At 34.8% G+C, this 21327-nt stretch overlaps 1 long non-coding RNA gene across 1 annotated transcript in view; it reads left to right on the top strand.

Moving 5' to 3' along the window:
• The first annotated feature begins 3040 nt into the window (after window positions 1-3040).
• LOC116537235 overlaps window positions 3041-21327 on the top strand; it is a 54246-nt gene continuing 35959 nt past the window's right edge. The window contains exon 1 of the long non-coding RNA XR_004263033.1: window positions 3041-3811. This is a non-coding gene — a long non-coding RNA (uncharacterized LOC116537235). The remainder of the gene's footprint in view (window positions 3812-21327) is intronic.

Genomic DNA, 21327 nt, shown 5'->3' on the forward strand with positions numbered 1-21327 from the left:
GAAGAGGTCTGAAGACCTGTCTCTGATATGCAGAAAGTCCAAACACATGGTGAGAGTTTTTCATATGTTATTTTGTGGCCATTAATGGTATCTTAATATGTAGCTTGAGATTGTATTAACAATACATCAAAGTTGATTCAGAAGGCACCAAAGAAATAAGTTGATATTTTAGATATCTATGCTTTCGTCAGGAATTATTTTTGTTCATAGCTGCACTGTGTATGTGTCATGCACTACATTTAGATTTTGGACACCTGGCAGTGTTGTTGGCTGAATATCAAGAGTGAGAGTTTTTGTTAAGTTGTGACTCATCATGATATTTCTGATTAAATGTGCCTTTCTTCATGACTGAAGTCGTGTTATCTGGGTTTTTATTACCTAAAAAGGTTGCTGAACAAGATAAATAATTCTGGCAGATAAATGAAAATGGAAGAATCATTTAATTTTAATAAATATTTTCTAAATTGCATGCACGTACAATAACACCTATTGTAGTGAGAAAGCCTCTTTATATCATAATAAGAACGTAGAAATAGAACAGATTTTTAAAGTTTCCAGCAGTTTTCAAGTTACACAATCACTTTAGAAGAGGAAACAGACCAACAAACTCCATCACTTTGTTGGTTTTTCTGAAATATGCACAACAGAGACCTCTTTTTTTTCCCCATTCATTTGACCTGAACCGTATATACACACCAAACTATCACACAACTTCAGAGGAGTATATTTACATTATTGTCTAAATAGATGGGGACACTGGGAGAATTACTTACAAGTAGGTAAATATTTTAAAGAAAGTACATGGAAACTAATGTTTAAAATGAAAAGTAACAATGTGTCCTAATAAGAGATGACTACAGGATTAAGAAGAATTAGCCACAATGCTCTTCTTTACTACATTTGACTTATCTTTCTAGGTCAGTGGCTTTGAAAGTGTTGTCACTGAACCACAATATTAATATGACCTGGCAACTTCTTAGAAATAGACATTTTCAACCTTACTTAAGACCTGCTGAATCACTAACTCTGAGGGTGGGGCCCAGCAATTTGTGTTTGGCAAGTCTTTTTTTTTTTTTTTTTTTTGAGATGGAATCTAGCTCTGTCGCCCAGGCTGGAGTGCGGTGGCACAATCTCAGCTCATTGCAACCTCTGCCTCCTGGGCTCAAGCAATTCTCCTGCCTCAGCCTCATGAGTAGCTGAGACTATAGATGCGTGCCACTACACTAAGCTAATTTTTTGTATTTTTAGTAGAGATGGGGTTTCACCATGTTAGACACGCTGGTTTCAATCTCCTGACCTTGTGATCTGCCTGCCTCAGCCTCCCAAAGTGTTGGGATTATAGGTGTGAACCACCACACCTAGCCTGCAAGTTCTTTAAATGATTCTGGTTTACATTAAAGTTTGAAAACCACTGATCTACATCAAGCATGTAATAATAATGATAATATCATCTAGTATTAAATAAGACCTATGTGTACTAGAAACTCCATTAGGTACTCACACATATTTTTTACTTTGTAACTTTTCAAGGTAGCTATTTTTGTCCCATTTTAACAATTAGAAAATTAAGGCTCACAGAGGTTAAAACAATGCGGGTAGGGAATTCTGTATGCTTTGTTCCTTACTCTGTCTGCAGAACTTATAATGGTGCCTGGCACATAGTGGGCATTGAATAAATATGTATGAAGATAATAAAATTACATTTGTTTTTATAAAAAAAAATTTTAATTGTTTCACTATTCTGAAAATAGTGATGTTTTTCTTATTCTAAAGTGTTTTAGCTTTCAAGAGGAAAATGATAAATGAGCTTCAAATCTCTAAAAGAAAAGAAAATTAGTAGTATTTGATGATGCTAATACATTCTCAGAAGGATTGTTCTGGGCTGTTAAATTTTTGTAATCAAGCGTCAACTTAATTCAATGATATGTAGTTCTAAAAGACACTACTAAAATGAAGGGTAAAACTGAGGTAATGCATAAAAATCAGAAGCTAATAGCAATAATATTTACTTGACATGATTATCTTATTTCTCAGTTAAAGGAAAGAAAACTAAAAGAAGTGAAAATACATTAAGAATCTATTAGGAACAGAAAAAGAAATCATAGAGATTTTTAAGCATTTTTTTATTTTCAGACAAGCATAGTAGATGCAGATTAACTTACCCTTGGAAACAGTGCATAAAGAAAAAGTGTAAGACTATTCACTTATGGAAGAACCCTCGCTTGGAAGAGAACCAGAGAAAATGGAGACATAGAATGTCTATTGCATCTAAAAATGCCACAAACATTTCCAAATTTTTTTTGCTCCAATTTATTAATGTCAGTTTTTGACTTGATCCTATAGCACATAATCCCTTTCAAAAAGCAATACTGTTATACATTTTCTGCCTATGAAATATTTCCTGGCATTCCACAGCTAATTTATTCTTGGAAAGGGCAGATATTAAAATGTGCTAATGTAACTGCAACTACAGGGCAGCTCTTTGGAGACAAGGATTTGAGTCATAAATATATTTATTTTGTAACTTATTTTCCAAAATAATAATGATAAAAATCACCATTAGGGGTTTCTCTGCTCACCAATTGCTATTAAGAAAAGTACAGAAAAACACTCCACCTAAATACAGGTCATGACTTGAACTAGAATGCAGAAATGAAAAATCATGTGGACTGATGGCAGAGGATTGACATCTAAGGAAAAGAGACATTTTGGCAAAAAAGTTGTATTTAATTGTGCCAGAAATATTTGGAAACATTGTTCACAGTTTTTTGACTTGCATATGTTGGCTTGAAGAAATAAAACAAATCAAAGATTATTAAATACATAAAAATGCACTGAGGAAACCAGCACTTCATTAAAGGCTAAACATGTGTTTTTCCTCTTATGCCTTGGTTTTGTGATCTCAACTTGACATAAATCCTCAAGCCCATGAAATAAATGTTACTCAGTTTCTGTCTTTTGAAAAGTAATTGAAAACAAAAGTATGGAGTAAAGAATTTTTATGTAAAATAATTATTTCTTGATAATACCAACAGTTTACATACTTTTTGCCTCTTTAAAAATATGTGTATATAAATTCAGTAATCCCTAAATAACATGTTTAAAAATGCTTGGTACATATCCTATGTCAAGTATCATCCAAGGCACTAATGATGCATTGATGAATTAGCCTAGACATTGCCACAGCTATGATGAAGCTAATATATTTGTAGATGTCAAATAGAACACAGTGGTCAAATGGTGGCTTCATCAGCTTTTAGTTTGCTTATTTTGTTTTGTTTCAAGCATATTCAAGGCATGTCCCTTAGATGTATTAATTACATAAGACAGTAGACATTCTTTCTCACAGATTTCTTTCACTGTTTTACCCCTCAAATTTTAGTGTTCCACAGGTTTCCATTCTAAACCTTCTCTGAATGATCTCATTACACTGCATTAAATTTAACTACCTTTCAGATGCTTTCAGAAACATCTCTTCAGGCAACAACTACCTTACAATCAAGAAAGTATGTTGGGTCTTTCCAACACCTATATGCCCTTGGCACAGCTTCTTACTCTCAGTACCTGCAACTTTCTGATTACCTTCTCTGATGGCAGAAGCATGCTAGGGATCTGCATGTAAATTGGGCCACAAGTGTGCTCATCTTGTTACCAGGAAGCAGCTTCAATCCGTGAGAGAACAGAGTTGGTGGATAATCACTTTAGCCTCCTCACTTTTCAGGTGGATCCACTCTGGAGCATGCTCTACAGAGTCTTTTATAGATCCAGCGGAAGAAAAGAAAAACAACCCAGTTACTCACAAAGATAACTTGTGAGTAGCACTCCCTGTGTTGGCTTACTTCTCCCTTTTTTTTCTCGCTTCTCTACTTCCCTACCAGTGCTTTCTAAGATCAACTTTCAAATAAATTATTTGTACTCAAATCCAAGTACTGACTTAATCATCCATCTATTGGGTCTCTACAGCTGTAAGTTTCATGGACAACTGAAGTCGAAAATGCATGAAACCAAACTCACTTTTTTCAGGTATATAGCTTTAATATTCCTGATATCAATAAACAGTGCCACCATTCATCTTGGTAAACAAATGCTCAAGCACATTTAAAATTTTATGATTTCCCTTATCCTCTATGACCTGCCACAAAACCTCTCAATTCTAACTTTACAACACTTCCCAGATATGCCACTTTTCTGTATTATCATGATCTATACTTTTATGTAGGTTCTAATTGTTTATTACCTGCATTGAAGCAAATGGTCTTCACTAAAGTCTTATCTCCTTCAACCTTATATAACCAGCAACAATTAATTTTATGTGTCAACTTGACTGGACCATGAGGTATCCAGATATTTGTCAAACATTATTCATGATATGTCTGTGAGTGTGTCTTTAGATGAGTAAGATTTGAAATGATAGGCTGAGTAAAGCAAATTGCCCTCTTTAATGTTGATGGCCCTCACGTAATCAGTTGCAAAGCCTTGATATGGTTTGGCTGTGTCCCCACCCAAATCTTGAACTGTAGCTGCCATAATTTCCACATGTTATAGGAGGGGCCTGGTGGGAGGTAACTGAATCATTGGGCAGATCTTTCCTTTGCTGTTCTCATGATAGTGAATAAGTCTGACAAGATCTGATGATTTTATAAAGGGGAGTTCCCCTGCACATGTTCTCTTCCTTGCTGCCACAGAAGACATGCCTTTGATTGTCTTTTGGTTCCTGCCGTGATTGTAAGGCCTCCCTAGCCCTATAATACTATGAATCCATTAAACCACTTTTTCTTCATAAATTACCCAGTATCAGGTATGTCTTTAAAAGGAACATGAAGACTGACTAATACGAGCCTGAATAAAGCAGAAAGGCTGACTCTCTCACAAGTGAGAAGAAATACCTGCCTTATTGCCTTTAATTGGGTCATTGTACTGGTGACTGCAGATCTTGGGACTTCTTAGCCTCCATAGTCACATGAGCCAATTTTTTTTTTTTTTTTTTTTTTTTTTTTTTGAGATGAAGTCCCTTGCTCTATTGCCCAGGCTGGAGTGCAGTGGCTCAATCTCAGCTCACTGCAATCTCCACCTCCTGGGTTCAAACAATTCTTCTGCCTCGGCCTCCTGAGTAACTGAGACTGCAGGCACACGCCACCACACCCAGCTAATTTTTGTATTTTTAATAGAGACAGAGTTTCACCATATTGGCCAACCTGGTCTTGAACTCCTGACCTCGTGATCCACCCCCTTCAGTCTTCCAGAGTGCTGGGATTACAGGCTTTAGCCACCATGCCCATTCCACATGAGCCAATTCTTAATAATAAATATTTTTCTACTTATCTGTCTACTACCTATTGATTCTGCTTCCCTGGAGAAACCTAATAGCCTCTATGTGTATAGTCTAGCATCATGTTGGTTATTAAAAAAGAAAGAAGAAAGGAAAAAAGAAAAAGGAAGAAAGGGCCACAGGAAGAAAAGAAAAAAGAGAGACTCTATGTCACCCATCTGCTTAAAATTAAATCAGGGACTATACATTGATTTTAGGATAATATCCAAATTCCATGAGCATGGCATAAAAATGTCTGCAATCTTTCTTCAACGAATGTTTCAAGCCTCATCCACTTGACATCACAATAATATTGAATGCTTTGTAATTCACAGAACACTCCATGCTCTCCTTTACCTTCATAGTCTCAAATAGTTTGTCTTTAGTGCCTAAATATGCTCCCATAACCTCTTTCTTTAGGCAAACTAATGAACTAACATTCAATTCCAGTGCAACCTACTCCAGCATATCTTCATTGACCCACTTCAGTGATCTACTTCAACCCCTGAATCTGTCTTTGTGTACTTTTTATCTGTTCCCATTTTGCACCATGTGCCAAACACTGAACTGAATGTTGGGGGAGATATGAAGACTAAAGTATCATTTCTGCTTCCAAGGAACCTACAGTCTAGCATAGCCTGGCATACAAATTTAAGAAATTTATTTGAAATGAGCAGAAGAAAAAAGTGACAGAAAAGTACAAAATGTCATGATTTCTTCTAACATAAATCCAGTAATTTTAAACTGGAAAAAAAAGTGTTTTGGAACTACAATTCAACATTTATGTCCTATAATTAGTTGTTTATTCATGTAAAATATAAGCCACTAATTAGTTGATTAAGTTTCTGTTTTCAGCTTCCTCAAAAGCATGAAAAAAACCCATTCAATGTGTTACTGATGCATTATTAAAATTCTGAAAAAAATACGTAAACCTAAAAATAATAGTATAAGTTCTAAATTATTGATTATTGAAGGGTGCTAGGAATACAGATAAGAATTCCATGTTTATTTCTGAATTACTTTAAAGGTGAGGAATTCAATTTCTGGTTCATGGTTAATTGACATTTTAAAAGACAGAAAATAAAATAATAGACCATTAAAAATGGCACTATATTAAGTAAATTTAAGGCAGGTCAAAAATTAAAACACAATGTCTCCAAACTATAGAAGGAATGGTTGGCAAATGAAATATGTGTGTGGTACTATGGAGGAATCAATTGACATAACTGAAATTACTATTTCTTATGTTTCTAAGCATCAAATAGGAGCTGACCTTGTGCTCCCAATAGTCTTTGTCCCTGTCTTCCATTTGAGCTAATGAAGATCTGTATATATTTGCCAACATGAACTGGAGCTTAAAGCCCTGGTGTAATTAGTTGATGTATTAATTTGCCAGCTAGACATGAATTGAACATTACTATGGTGGATTATCATGCCAAACCCTTACAGTAAAAGCCCTAAAGGAGGTAAAGAACATAGGTCATTTCCAGTCACAAACTACGGACTGAAAATTCAACACAAACAACAAATAATTTTCTAGGAAGAGAATAAAGCTTCTTTACCAGCAGAAGATTGAGCATCTAACTGCATAAACAAATATGCTTAAAGAATTACAAGTCAGCATCTTCATTACTATCATAGAAACAAAAGGAAAAAAAATGTCAATATTAAAACTATCCCACAACAATTTAGTTCAAAAATTCAGTGTGTTACTGTTGTATTATTAACATTCTGTTTAGCTAAACATTAAATCTACAAAAAGGGAATACGTGAACTGCATTAGATTTATATTTCATCTTAATGTTTGTATCTTCTTATAGTGAAAGTGTTATTTTATATAGATCAGAAATAATAAATGTGGCCATTAATATTACAAACCGTAATTTAGTTAGATACATGCAAGTCATCAATAAACTCACTATACATTTAAAACATGAATTAAAAATCATAAACACATCTTGAAAAGTATCTTTAGCAGTGAACTTCATAGAAAAAGGGAAATTCATTAATCTGTTCCTTTGCATCTTTCTAATTTGCCGCTGTATCTTCAGTACTCACTTTAATATTCTTCATGCTATATCATCATATAGGCATGAATAGAATAGTGCTTCAGACACAGTAGGTACTCATTATGTATTTTGGAAAGAATATTTAAGTGAATGAGGTTAGAGTTCCAGCACTGCTTATAAGAAGCTAATACAATGATACAATCGTGTATTAAATACAGACAGGTGATCCTGTAAATGTATCATCTAAACTCATTGCCAAAAATAAAAAATTAAATGTTCTATTTCCAACTATCTAATTAATACACACTCCTGGGAAACATACAGTCAAAACTTGTCATACTGGACTGACAAAATTCAAGAGGAAAACATTCTTTCGACCTCACCCTGATGCATCAAGCCAATGACAAAGAACAAAGTAACTAGAAAAAAAAAAAATAAACAACAACGTTTTTCTAGTCAAAGTTTACTAATGGCGTGAAAATCTATTAATAAAGACATGTAAGATATCGATAATAATCAGCTTCAACAAGCCTATAGATTTTTTCAATTTGGATTAAATTGTTGCCCATTGAGACTATAGCCTGGGGACCCTATTTGAGTTCATAATTCTCACAGAATTCTTATCCTCTTATTTAAGAATAAACAAATATTGCTTGTAAACAGTCATTTAATTTACACAGGACTGTGATATTTAGGAAAAGTTGTGAGACTTAAGTAATTCAGCACTACGTTAGATAAATGCAATTGTAACCTGCAATTTGCAAACCCGTGAGATTCTAGAACCAAATCATGATTTTGTTCATTCCCTACATTTAAATTTCTTATGGTTTTATTTTTCTCAACTTCTGCATCTATAAGCTGTAGCTGCCTAGTGATAACTTAATTACACGGCTCAATCTTGATTTGCTTTACAGAAGTGATCCCCTAACAGCAAAATTTCAGAAATTTCATATCTAACTAATGACTTGAGGAAATATGGTAGGATATGAGATAAGCAATTGCAAAGTTTTTCATTATTACATTGATTCTATATCCCTTTATCTTTTACTCTATTTCCCTGATATCATTGTTTGTACCAAATAAGTTCTCAGTTTTATATGTAAATTTTACTGAAGCCAAAAGGCAGAACACTTTTGTAGATATTTTTCTCGTACCAAGAATGAGGAGTAAAATCATCCTATTTTATAGTTAATCTCAATTTGTCATCTCTTCATCCCAAATCTTTTTTCAAATATTTCTTTGGCTCATTTCTGTCTGTCTTATTCTGGTATTCCCATTACACATATGCTACACCTTTCACGGTTGTCCCAAAGGTCTTAGATATTCTGTTTCTTTTCATCAGTCTTTTTCTCTGTGTTTTTCAGTTTTGGAAGTTTCTATTCACATATCCTCAAGTTCAGAGATTCTTTTCTCAGCCATAGTCAGTCTAAGAAATTAGCCATTTCTGTTAGTATTTTGATCTCTAGCATTTCCTTTTTATTCATTCTTAAAATTTCTATCCCTCTGCTTATAGTATCCATCTGTTCTCACATATTGTCTACTTTTCTTCATTAGAATCCTTTTTATATCAGTCACACTTGTTTTAAATTCCTGAACTGATATTTCTAACACTCCTTCCATATTTGAGTGTAGTTCCGAGACTTGCTCTGTCCCTTCACAATGTACATCTTTCATGTGAGTATCCCTTGTAATTTATTATTGTAAACTAGACATGATATATGGCAACGATCGCCAACCTTTTGGGCACTAGGGTCTGGTTTCACGAAAGACAGTTTTTCCAGGGACTAGATAATCAGGCAGCATTAGATTCTCATAAGGAGCACACAACCTAGATCCCTCATGTGTGACTGTCACAATAGGGTTTGCGCTCCTATGAGACCCTAATGCCATGGCTGACTTGACAGGAGGTGGAGTTCAGGTGGTACTGCTTGTCTGCCTGTCACTCAACTCCTGTTGTGCCCCCTGGTTGCTAACAGGCCACGGACAAGTAGCGGTCTGTGGACTAGGGACTGGGGACCACTGATGTATGGGGTAGAAGGAATTGGAGCAAATAGGCTTTTAGTAATGCAGCAGTAAGATGCAGGGGGAGGGCAAGTATTGCATAGTATTACGACTAGGACTCAGTCTTAATGAGCCTGTGTCCCTGGATTGTGCACTTCACGTGTTTGTTTTAGCATCCCTCCTTTCTCCTTGGGACAGGATGGCTAGAGGGGGTGAGAGTTGGGGATTTTTCCTCTCCTATGGGGAAAGCTAAAGAAGGTGAGAGTTAAGTGTTTTCCTTCTCTCAAGTCAGTCAGGTTCTGGTGAAATAGTTTCTTTTGAGGGCAAGCCTTATTAAGAACAGAAGGTTCTAACATATTTCAAATGACTACCTCTCCCATTCCCAACCACCCCCTATCCCTACACCTAGAAACCTGAGAGGATTTTTCTCTGATCTTTACTGTGATAACCTGGTAAAGCAAAATAAAATTCACAAAAATGTAGGCATGCCTCCCTGATAGTGGGCTCCTCTGCAGTTTCTCTCAGATTTTCCTATACTAAACCTTCAACAATTTGTCAGTTACAGTTTAGGTTTTCTTAGTAAATACCAGCAGTATTTCCCATAGCCGTTTCTGTTTATGGGTTCCTGCTCTGGTAAGTTGTGATTCTCTGTATCCATCTGTCTGTTTCTCCAGTGTTTGAGGCAACAGTTATTCCTGTGATCTCAATTCACTGGCTGATAGAAGAGAAATTGTTGATTTTCAGTTTGTTCAGTGTTTTATTTGTGGTTAGGATGGGGTGATGACTTCTAAGGTTCTAACATGTTGGACCACAAAATGGAATTCTCCCAATCATTTTTCTACCTTTCTCTCTCTTGTTCTGAATCCTGTGTAGCTGATCTCTGCGGTCCATACCAGCAGTGTACTTTGCTGACTGGTGTCTGCTTTCATTTAGTCATGAGCAGTACATGTAGGAGATCAGAGGAGGAGACAAGGGACAGGAAGGGCTGTTTCTTTCCTTGCTCCTTCTTCCTCCACTTCTTTGCAATGCCTCTGGAAAGAACTCAATGTTCTCGGACTATAGTTTCTACTGAGTAGTCCTCCACAGTACCAGCCCTCTGGGCTCCAGTAATACTCTTTCTTTTTGTTGTCCCCTATCCACTGCAGGGGTAGTAATAGTTTCTTATTGTTGCAGATCACTTTGTGTCTCACCATTAATGTGTGTTGCCTTCAAGTAATCTGCTCATTATAACTCTCTTCAATTGAATCATTGGGGATGAATTCTGCTTCTAGTTGCAACTACATAAATAGAAATAGGACACAAAAAAATAACCCAACCAAGTGTTGATTATTTCTTGACTCTATGCCATCATCCCACCTAAGACCTATCAGAGGTATCAGCATGCTATTACTAATAATCTCAAATATTTTAGTAAACTAATTAGAAAAACATTCATGAGTTCAGAGAAATTTAGTCAAAATATCACAAGTTGTTTTTATTCAAATTTATGAAATGAAACTCAAATGTGAAGGCTTTTGTTCACACACAGAGGATGAGTTAATTATGATTAGAGCTGTGTTCAAATAAAGGGAAGTCTATTTTTCTTTCATGCAAAACTGTCGCTCTCCATGGCAATTCCACATGCAATCCTGAGGTTACTATTTGGTCTTATTTTTAATAAGGAGATGACTGGAGCTGGCTTGGTGGAATGACAAAGATATATGGCACAGGCTGGGTGTGGGCTCACAGCTGTAATCTCAGCACTTTGGGAGGCCAAGATGGGCAGATCACCGAAGGTCAAGAGATTGAGAACAGCCTGGCCAACATGGTGAAACCCCATCTCTACTAAAATTACAAAAATTAGCTGGCATGCTGGCATGTGCCTGTAATACCAGCTACTCCAGAGGCTGAGGCAGGAGAATCACTATATATATGTATGGCACGAAAACAGTTCTTGTCAGAATCACTTTCATATTGCCAAATTCTCTTCATCTCACTTGCTTTGTCTTCAGCCTTCATCAGAGATGAGCACCACTTCCTTCTCGAAATAATCTCTTCTCCTGGCTTTCGAGGCACCACTGTCTACAGCAATTTCTTTTCCTGTACTTCCTTTTGTGATTCAGACTCATTTGCTGGCTCCTGCTCCACTTTGCAACATTAAAGATGGGAAGCCCTTGATCCTGGACTTTCTTCTCTTTTTCTGTTAGAGTCCTTCTTAGGTGAATGTCTTCATTTCCAATTTCTGAATGAACTCATTCACTGAGCTCAGATTTCTAGATTTAATCTCTTTCTTTACCTTCTATATCTCAAACCTAACAGGTCTCCAATAGAGTTTTCGTCCTTCCCTTCTTAAAACCTATGCCTCAATATTCTCACAATTTTGTAATTTCATTTGACAGCCTAATGTTTAAATCACCCTTGGTTCCTCTTTTCAGGTTTCATTGTTTTTGTGCCACACTCTGCACATTAATTCCTATTTATGATTCTGATTCTAAAACATATCTCAATTTCATGCTCTTCTCTTTATCTCCAGTATACCTCCCTAGTCTAAATTACCAATGTCTCTGGCCTGAATTTCAGCAAATGCTTCTAAATAAAATCTATACTTCTGTTCTTATTAGTCTCAAATTTATTTTCCACAGAGCAGAAGGAATGTTCTTAAAACTCAAACTGGAGTTTTACTTCTCTTTAATGTCTTTGCATTGCATTTAGTACTAAAGCCCAAAGTTTTCTCTATGGTCTACAGAACAAACCTATCTATTCTAGTCACTATTCTGTCTTCAGTCTTCAACCCCCTAGTATGTCACTTTGTTTTTTCCACTTTAGCTACATGCTTCTCTCTGTAGCTGAAACACTCCAAGCTTTTTCCAAGCTTAAATTCTTTGAACATGATGCTTTTTCTGCCAGAAACACTTTCACCTTCTCTTTGCATAACCAGTTCCATTTTATCAGTCAATCTTTGTTGAAATGTCACTGCCAAAGATAGGCCTTTCTTATTCTTGTCTAAATTCAGCGTCACCTGCTAATAAAGAATAAAACATTCTTTCCATTATCATCCATCACAGTGCCATGTTTATTTTCTTGATGACCTTTGATTTTAATTTACAATTCATTAAGAAAGTTTTGGTTTCCATATTTTAATTGTGTTTCCTCCATTAGAATGTGATCAAAAAGAACAAGAGAGCATGTCTATTTTGTACAGTCTTTGAGCTATGATAGAATGACTAAACTTAGAAGCTCATAATTAAATATTTCAGAATGAATTTTCAATATTTAGAAATCTATACTTTCCAGTTGTTTGAATGTATATATTAATCTGTTACTTTGTATTTTTCATGTTAAATAATTGTTTTAAATCTTCTCCCTTAGAAAAATCTAATTGCTAGCATCAACATAACCATTTCCTACCCTTCTACTCACTCAGTAGCACATTTGGTGAAAAAGTTTAGGGCAACTGGCTTTGAGATTTGAATTACTTCCTTTGACCATTGTTTCTTCTTCCAGTAAATGCAGTCCATTGAAATTATAAAATATGCACAACTCACACACAAATACAAAGTTATGTTCTAATCTGTATCTGATAAGTCATTTTTTTCTTATACAGGCAGCATTCTGTATCCTCAGGTTCAACCAACCATGGATTGAAAACATTTAAAAATATAAAAAAAATATAACAATAAAAATCATAAAAATAAAAAATACAGTATAATGTCTATTTACATAGTATTTACATATATTAGGTATTATAAGTAGTCTAGAGATGATTTAAAAGTACACAGGAGGATGTGTGTAGGTTATATGCAAATACTACAGTATTTTATGTAAGGCACTTGGGAAGTCACTGATTTTGGTAATCACTAGGATCCTGGAACCAATCCCCCACAGGTAGCAAGGAACAACTGCACTATGTTTTCTAAATAACTCACTTAAAATATTTTAGGAACCTGTAATGATGAAGAATATGTACTTTAGTGCATTCTCATTACAGAGATAACAATAAAATTAATGTACTTCCTTAAGTAATAGAGGGTCTACAACGAGTTTATACTAAAAAGCTACAGGCCTGATGGAATTCTAACATAATAATATATAGTTTATCTAAAGATAGCTGATATTAGCAAGAAAAGATAGAAGAGGAAATCATAGGTCACCAGAGGATCTTAAATTAAAATGATACCAACCACTATTGAATTTTTTGGTTAGGAATTAGTTACTTATTAAAAGAGCTTGTATGCTGCATAAACGGTGAAAAAGGAAGACTTAGCAATGCGGAATTAATCAAAACAGACAGACTTGATACTCTTGGCAAAAAAATAAATAAAGGAAAAGGAAATCAGTATTTCCTATGCAATGATAGATTCTTATTTTTTGTAATGGGTACTTCCTCTAGATAGAGTCCAGTGTCATTTGTAAGATCTCCAACAGCGTTAGTCCCCTGAATAAACCATAACCCAAAAGCCTGCAATAAAAGTCAACTACACATCATCTTCTACCATTTCAGTTTCTACCTGTAACTCAGATACTCAACAGCCAAAATTTTTTTTTTTTTTATTTGGTCGTAAGTTGAATAGGCTATATGTACAGTACTGTGAAATGATGTTGCCAAAAATTTTAGTAGCTTCAGATACTCCTGACCTAAAGGACCATTAAGATTACTAGGGAAAATCCAAGATTACCCATTTATTTTGGATTGCATTATTTGAAAGTAATATTCTGTAAACTTCAAATCAGCAGCAAACAATTGGAAGGGTTCCTAGTATTAGCATAATTCACTGATAGTTGTTATATGTTATGGTATGAATTTCTAGGCACTCAAAAGCTCTTAGAAAAATGCTGAACATACTTGATGATTTAAAAATTACATAATCGATAATTAGAAAATATCAGGTTTTATCTAAGGCATTTAATACAAAGTAGTTCAACTTTGAATATGCTGTATCATGTAGATTCCTTTAAAAAATCAATCCAAACTACTTAACTATAAAGTAACCATTATAAGAGTACTAGCTATATTCTTGTATCTGATGGATAGTATTGCAACTTTATCTCTGTAATATCAGGTGAGGTAAACTAGATGAGTTTCATCCCAAGTAAATTTTACCCCCAAATCTAGAATTAATGATTCTAATGTCTAACTGAAGTTATAATGACCAACATGCTTCTCTCCCCAAGGAGTATCTTTATGTTGAACTGTGACTGACAAAAACCATCTGAGTATTATTTTTATTTGAATTATTTTATTTGAATTATTAGCATATTTTGTTTAATGATTCATTATTTACCTAAACATATTACTTTAACAAAGGTAATAGGAGAGGTAGAGAGGTACTATTTTTAGAAGAAAATTAATTTTCACTAACATAAAAAATTCACATTGTACATTGCATGTATCATTCTCACAAGTACATTTCAGTGTTTTAAAGTATACATTATCCAATAAAATATATTTTGCAATATTTTATATTACGTAAAGTTATAGTAAAATCAAGTTTTAATCCACATTTCTCAATTTAATGTCTATATGAAAAATATATGATACAATCATTGCTTACATAGTAATAATTTCTACAAGTGGAGGAACAAAAACAGGAACTTAAAAAGCAGAAGGAACTAGTATCAGAAACAACAATAATCATTTGCTAAAATATCCAGTAGCCCTGATTATGAATTACTTTAGTTAAGTCAAGATTTTACTTGATTAGAACCATCACCTTGCCATAAATAAGAGATGATAAATTTACAGATACTGAAGGTTAGGACTTCACCATCTATTTGGGCAACACAATTCAACCCATAATACCTCCTTAACATCAAAAGGTTCTGGGGAATCCTGAAGTCCTATTCTTTGCCTTGAGCTGGAGTTTCAAGGTAATTCTCCAAACTGTGGCCTACTCTAAAAGTCATTTGCCCTGGAACAGTGGTTCTCACACATAGCAGATCATCAAAATTGTTGGAAAGTATGTACAAAATACATATACCAGTATCTTCTAAACTCAATTAGAGAATCTGATTGATTATATATGAGGAAGGAAACTGGCAAAATCATTTTTAAAAAATTCCCCCAGGGTCTTCTAATAGTCAATTTGATATGGGAATCCCATGCTTCCAAATTATACTCCTCTGAATATGTAAATATAATCTACCAGAGTAGGAGAAAAAATTTCAGGATTTCTATTTCTATTCATTCCACTGTAGATTTTTAAATACCTGTTTATATGTATTGTTCACAAGGTAATCTATATTAAAACAGTAATCACGTATTACATGTATGAAGTTATATAATTTATAAATTAAGGTATATTTAGGAGGCATATATTAAAAACCTTTTACCAGTAGACTGCAAGCCTAGGCTTCTGGGTACCACTGTCCTGAAAACTACTGAGATAAACAATTATCTTGGCTTCCCTACCATGCAGGTATTTACAAAAACAAACACGATGATGAGGATGACAGTGATGAGCAGGATTCCCATTGGACTTATAATAAAAACAGGTTTATGGGACCTTATAATAGATAACTTTTTACTTATTTTGGGGTTTCTAATTTGTACCAATAAAACATTCTATATAGCACTCTCATTATATAATGTGGACATTCATTGCTGAACAATGAACAAACTGTATGCATAAATCTGCTTATAAATAAATCAGTGCTCCTTTGGTGTATTTTTAAAGCAAGAGAAATATATTAAGATAGGAATTTTTTATTTTAAAAAAGAAGTAAAAATATAGACCCCAAAATAAAACAATATATAGCTTGAAGAAGAAAAAAAAAAGAAAGGAGAAGAAAACAAAAGGGACAAAGGAAGATTCTTTTTAAATAGAAGGAAAATAAAAAGATTTCGGGTTTTAAATTAGAGGGAAAATACCTTCCCTATAAACAATATAGTCCTGCCAATTGTGCTGAGAGAGAATGAGGTGGAATTGATTGTGCCAGAATTAGATAAAGCACTAGCTAAACAAAGAGCTTCTGGTATCCTGAGGAAGGAGCCAGAAAGTACACACACACACAAAAATCAGTTCAGTGGCAGTCAGCCATTAGATACCAATGAAGCTAATCCACACCACTAACTTGTGAACGAAGTAGATTTTCCTCCTTGTCTGTTCTCACAAACAATCATTAATTTTAAGTGCAGCTTAGGCAGGTGCTCAGAGAGTCCCTACTGTTTTGACATTATGTTGGAGGATTTCCAAGCAGCAAGCTGGTATAATCCTTGAGTCCCTTCCACTTCGCTGCTTCTGAAATTCACTTACACCTACAGACAGCTAGTCTCCTACCTGTAACATTCAGGGGTAGACTAGCTAGCTTGGCATCTATGGAGGTTCATTTTCAAAAATTTGAAGCCAAGACATCTATAAACATATTCAGCAAGTGGCAGTAGGAGCATCTAGCCACTGATATAAACTGTCTAGGATGTCTGCTAAGGCAATATGATTGTTGATCATACTACCTTGATTAATATGATTGTTGACTGCGTTACATGTTGATCATATAACAGTAGCCTGTTAGATTAGCTTCTGTGGAATGAATTTCTGACATCTTTATGTCCAAGGAGATGTACTATGTAATGCGACTCACTGGCCTTATGACCAATGCAAATAATCTATAAATTTATACTGGACTTAATATATAGAAAACATTGAAAATTAAAGGAATTCAACACCTTCAGACCTAAACTTTTAGCATTTTAGTTCCCATTCTACATTCTATAGTGCACAAAACTGGGTATCAACTTACTTTTCTCACCCGCCTTGCCTTTCTTAGAGAAGGCAAACAAAAAAAGAGGAAAAGGTTAGAAGCTGTTTCCTCTACCTCTTTTCTACCCATCTAAAGGTCTTGATTAAACAGAAATTATTTCTATGAAGAGCAATAGTGAATTTATTAATGCCTATAGTTAAATAAATGCAGATGTCACAAAGGAATTTTAAAACCTAGGGGAAATGCGTCCCCACTGTTCATTTAGCACTCACTCACCCCCTAAGGTTTATAGACACTAGCAGGTTTATAGTCTTTGTGACAGATCCTCTGTGGCCACTGCAAGCTTTCTAGGTGGTGAGCAGAGAATGCAGTCACATGAGGAACCATCTGTAACATAAAGACATTTGCCAACTCTCTCCTCACGGTTTGATGAGGAACAATGACAATGTATAGATCAATCCAAGTTCCTTAGAAGGAAAGACCTGTGAAATAAGAGTACGTTTATTTTCCCAAATTGTTAGCAAGTAGCTGCCTCCTACCTACGCTATGTGAATATACCTATTGACACATAGAGTAGATGGATTGCCTACTAACATGGAAGATTAAATGACAAGGTTAGAAATAAAAACCAAACACTATTGTCTCCTAATGCAGGTAATGGATGCTCATTTCATCAGAGGAAAGAGATGGATGTCTCAAGGTACAGAAAGCTTGAATTCCTTCTCTAAATTTCACATACTGAGAAAACTTAACAGTTATAAAATCTACCAGATAAAAATCATCTGGTAAGTGGATAATATATTTTGAAAGGAAAAAATCTTGACAAATTAGAAGTCACTGAAGAGTACAATTACATTCCACTTTTAAGACATCTATTAGAAAATAAAATAATAAGCCAAAAATTGATAAAGAAAAATTACTTCAATTTCAGCTTGAACACAGACTACATTCTTTTATAAGCTTTGAGACTATCATGTTTAAAGATAAAGTTATATTCTTGTAAATGGAAACTTGAGGAATTGTGAATGCAATTGGCCCTCTGAGTTAAAGACATTCATGTCTTGAATTTTAATTCCAGTTATACAGCTTGCAAGCTAATGCCATAATGGACGTGTTTTCCTCTCTATTTAGAAGGGAGGAGGAAAGGGAAAACTACACATGGCATCATTGGAAACAAGCCAAGTGGCAGAGTGGTGGGGAAGGAATTGGCAGCCACACCATCTGAGAGATCAAACTGGCTACAACTTTTGATGCATTTCAAAAATAAGATGTGGCATAGTATGACAAGTACAAACTTTTTAACAAAAGCAGTGAAAATCATTTCACTCCCTCCCTTTTTTTGCAATTATCATTCTAGCTTTCTAAATGTTCCCATTTGATTTCAACTACATTGCTATTTTGGTATAAATGTCAAGAAAGTCTTAAAGACTATATTTTTCTGATCTTGAAAGATGCATCAACTTTTTTGAGAAAACAAGGTTTTAAAAAACAAAGGGAATTTGAATGTGAATTTTGCATGATTAAAAATGGAAAATATCAGAAGGAATCATTGCTAAAAAAAACCAAACTGGCTATTTAAATTGTTGCCATTCTATAATGCCCATAATGTAGCCCATGATGCTTGAACATAATGGCCCCTTTTATGTGGGGTCCTGGGAGCATCTCCAAGGCAGTCATCTCTTTAATCTGCAAACTACTGCTTCAATATAGAAGAGAAGTGCTGTCTATTAAATCCCCATTTTCTAGATAGTAAATTCTCAAGTGCAAGAAATATAAGTCTTACTTGATCTATTAAAAAAAAATGTGTGTTAGATCTGAACTGTGTGAGCTCAGATTGTTAGATATGGCTTCATCCTCTAATTCTTCACATTCCCAAGCATGGATGGATGGAGGGAACTCATACTGCCCTCCCCAGAAGGAAATGTGTTGGAGGAAATGTATGTAGCTACTTTCTCCACTCCCGTTCTTTCATTCACTTTTTCCCTAGAGAGGAGGAATGAGTCATTTTAGAAGAAAGTCCCTGAGCAGGTGTAGATCAACACCTCTGGGTGCACTCTCTCATTTAGCCTACCTCTCAGTACAAACACTCTTCTCTGTTCCAAGCTATAATTCCATCAGGACAGGCTCTGCCTAGAAAAGACAGAACTCTGGAGTTTACGGTGGAAAAATAGATTCAGTTAGGGGAAGAATAGGAATTCTGATTTTGGTTGCAGATTTAAGCAGAATCTCCTAACCTAACTTTATTACTAATAAAACTGTTATTCTGGTCCTTTACTAAGGTCCTTTACTAAGAATTATGGGTAACACTTTATACACCTCCATCACAGTGTCCTATCATTTGGTTTCCATCAATTCATAAAACGATACCCAGTCCACAATACTTAACCTAGTGAAAATGATGCTAGTAGTGACAATGATGATAATAACTAATGCAGTTTGACCCTTGCCATGTGCCCACTCTGTTACCCATGGCTGATTTACATATAATAACTAAACTCTCATACAAATCTATGAGGCAGAAACTATTGTTATAATATCAGATAATAAACTGAGACAATCCAAGTTTAATAATCCCTTCAAAGTCACACAGCAGTCTGCTCCCTCCGTTGTCTTTATTTTCACTAATAACATCAGACATTATCTAACGCTCATCTTAAAATTATCAAGTCATTTCATAATAAATATTGTTTTTTATTATTATTATTTTTCCCCATTTATTTATTTTATTGCATTTTAGGTTTTGGGGTACATGTGAAGAACATAAGACCTAACACCATAAAAACCCTAGAAGAAAATCTAGGCAAAACCATTCAGGACATAGGTGTAGGCAAGGACTGCATGACCAAAACACCAAAAGCATTGACAACAAAAGCCAAAATAGACATATGGGACCTAATCAAACTCCACAGCTTCTGCACAGCAAAAGAAACAGTCATTAGAGTGAATCGGCAACCAACAGAATGGGAAAAAATTTTTGCAGTTTACCCATCTGACAAAGGGCTGATATCCAGAATTTACAAAGAACTAAAACAGATTTACAAGAAAAAAACTAACAAGCAGATTCAAAGGTGGGCAAAGGATATGAACAGACACTTTACAAAAAAAGACACACATGAGGCCAACAAACATATGAAAAAATGCTTATCATCACTGGTCATCAGAGAAATGTTTATTATTTTTAAAACATTTGTTCACTTTGACTACTTAGCATATTATATTTATGTATCTTTTGTTGTTTTATGGTGATTGTATTAGTCCGTTCTCAAATTGCCATAAAGAACTACCTGAAACTGGGTAATTTATAATGAAAAGAGGCTTAAGTGGCTCACAGTTCCACAGGCTGTATGGTAAGCATGGCTGGGGAGACCTCAGGAAGCTTATAATCATGGTGGAAGGTGAAGGGGAAGCAGGCATGTTTTACATGGTCAGAGAAAGAGAAAGAGAGGAAAGTGGGAGGTGCTACACATATTTAAACAACCAGATTTGGTTACAACTCAGCCACTATTATAAGAACAGCAAGGAAGATGTCTGAACCCATGATTCAGCCATCGCCTACCAGGTCCCTTCTCCAACACTGAGGATTACAATTTGATGTGAAATTTGTGAGGAGACAAATCCAAACCACATCAGTGATTTTCAAAAAGAGGTAAATAACAACAATAAAGACAATATTAGACATTTATGTCCAGGAGTCATATTAAGCACTTATATTATCTGATTATAATCTTCAAAGCAATTGAATGAGGTAGTGGTATTATATCCCCATTTTAAAGATGAAGTTTCAATCTGTTTTTATCTTGAAAATATTTGCTATCAAAATATCTTTAAGCAGGCCTGTAATCCCAGCACTTTGGGAGACCAAGGCAGGAATATCACTTGAGGCCTGGAGTTTGAGTCCAGCCTGTATATCATAGCAAGTTCCTATCTATAAAAAAAAAAAAAAAAAAAATTAAAATAGTTGGGCATGGTGGTACACAAGTAGTCCTAGACACTCAGAAGTCTAACACGTGGGGATTGCTTGAGCCCAGGATTTCGAGGCTGCAGAGAGCTGACTATGCCACTGTACTCCAACCTGGGTGACAAATCAAGACTCTGTCTCTTAAACATAAATAAATAAAACCAAAAATAATTTGATGTATTGGTAATTCTGTGATGTTTCAGAAAATTAACCCATACGAAATTTTAAGAAAACATACATTTATAGTAAACTACTTAAAATAATATATGCATTAATCATTTATCTTTATATCTCAAATCATAATGTGTTTTTGCTTTTTGCATATTTAAATCATGATTCTGATCATAACTTTCTAGTTTTTATAGAATTTGGGG

This window comes from Sapajus apella, unplaced genomic scaffold, assembly GCF_009761245.1.
Source record: "Sapajus apella isolate SASKATOON/1434 unplaced genomic scaffold, GSC_monkey_1.0 scaffold108, whole genome shotgun sequence".
Taxonomy (NCBI): Eukaryota; Metazoa; Chordata; class Mammalia; order Primates; family Cebidae; genus Sapajus; species Sapajus apella.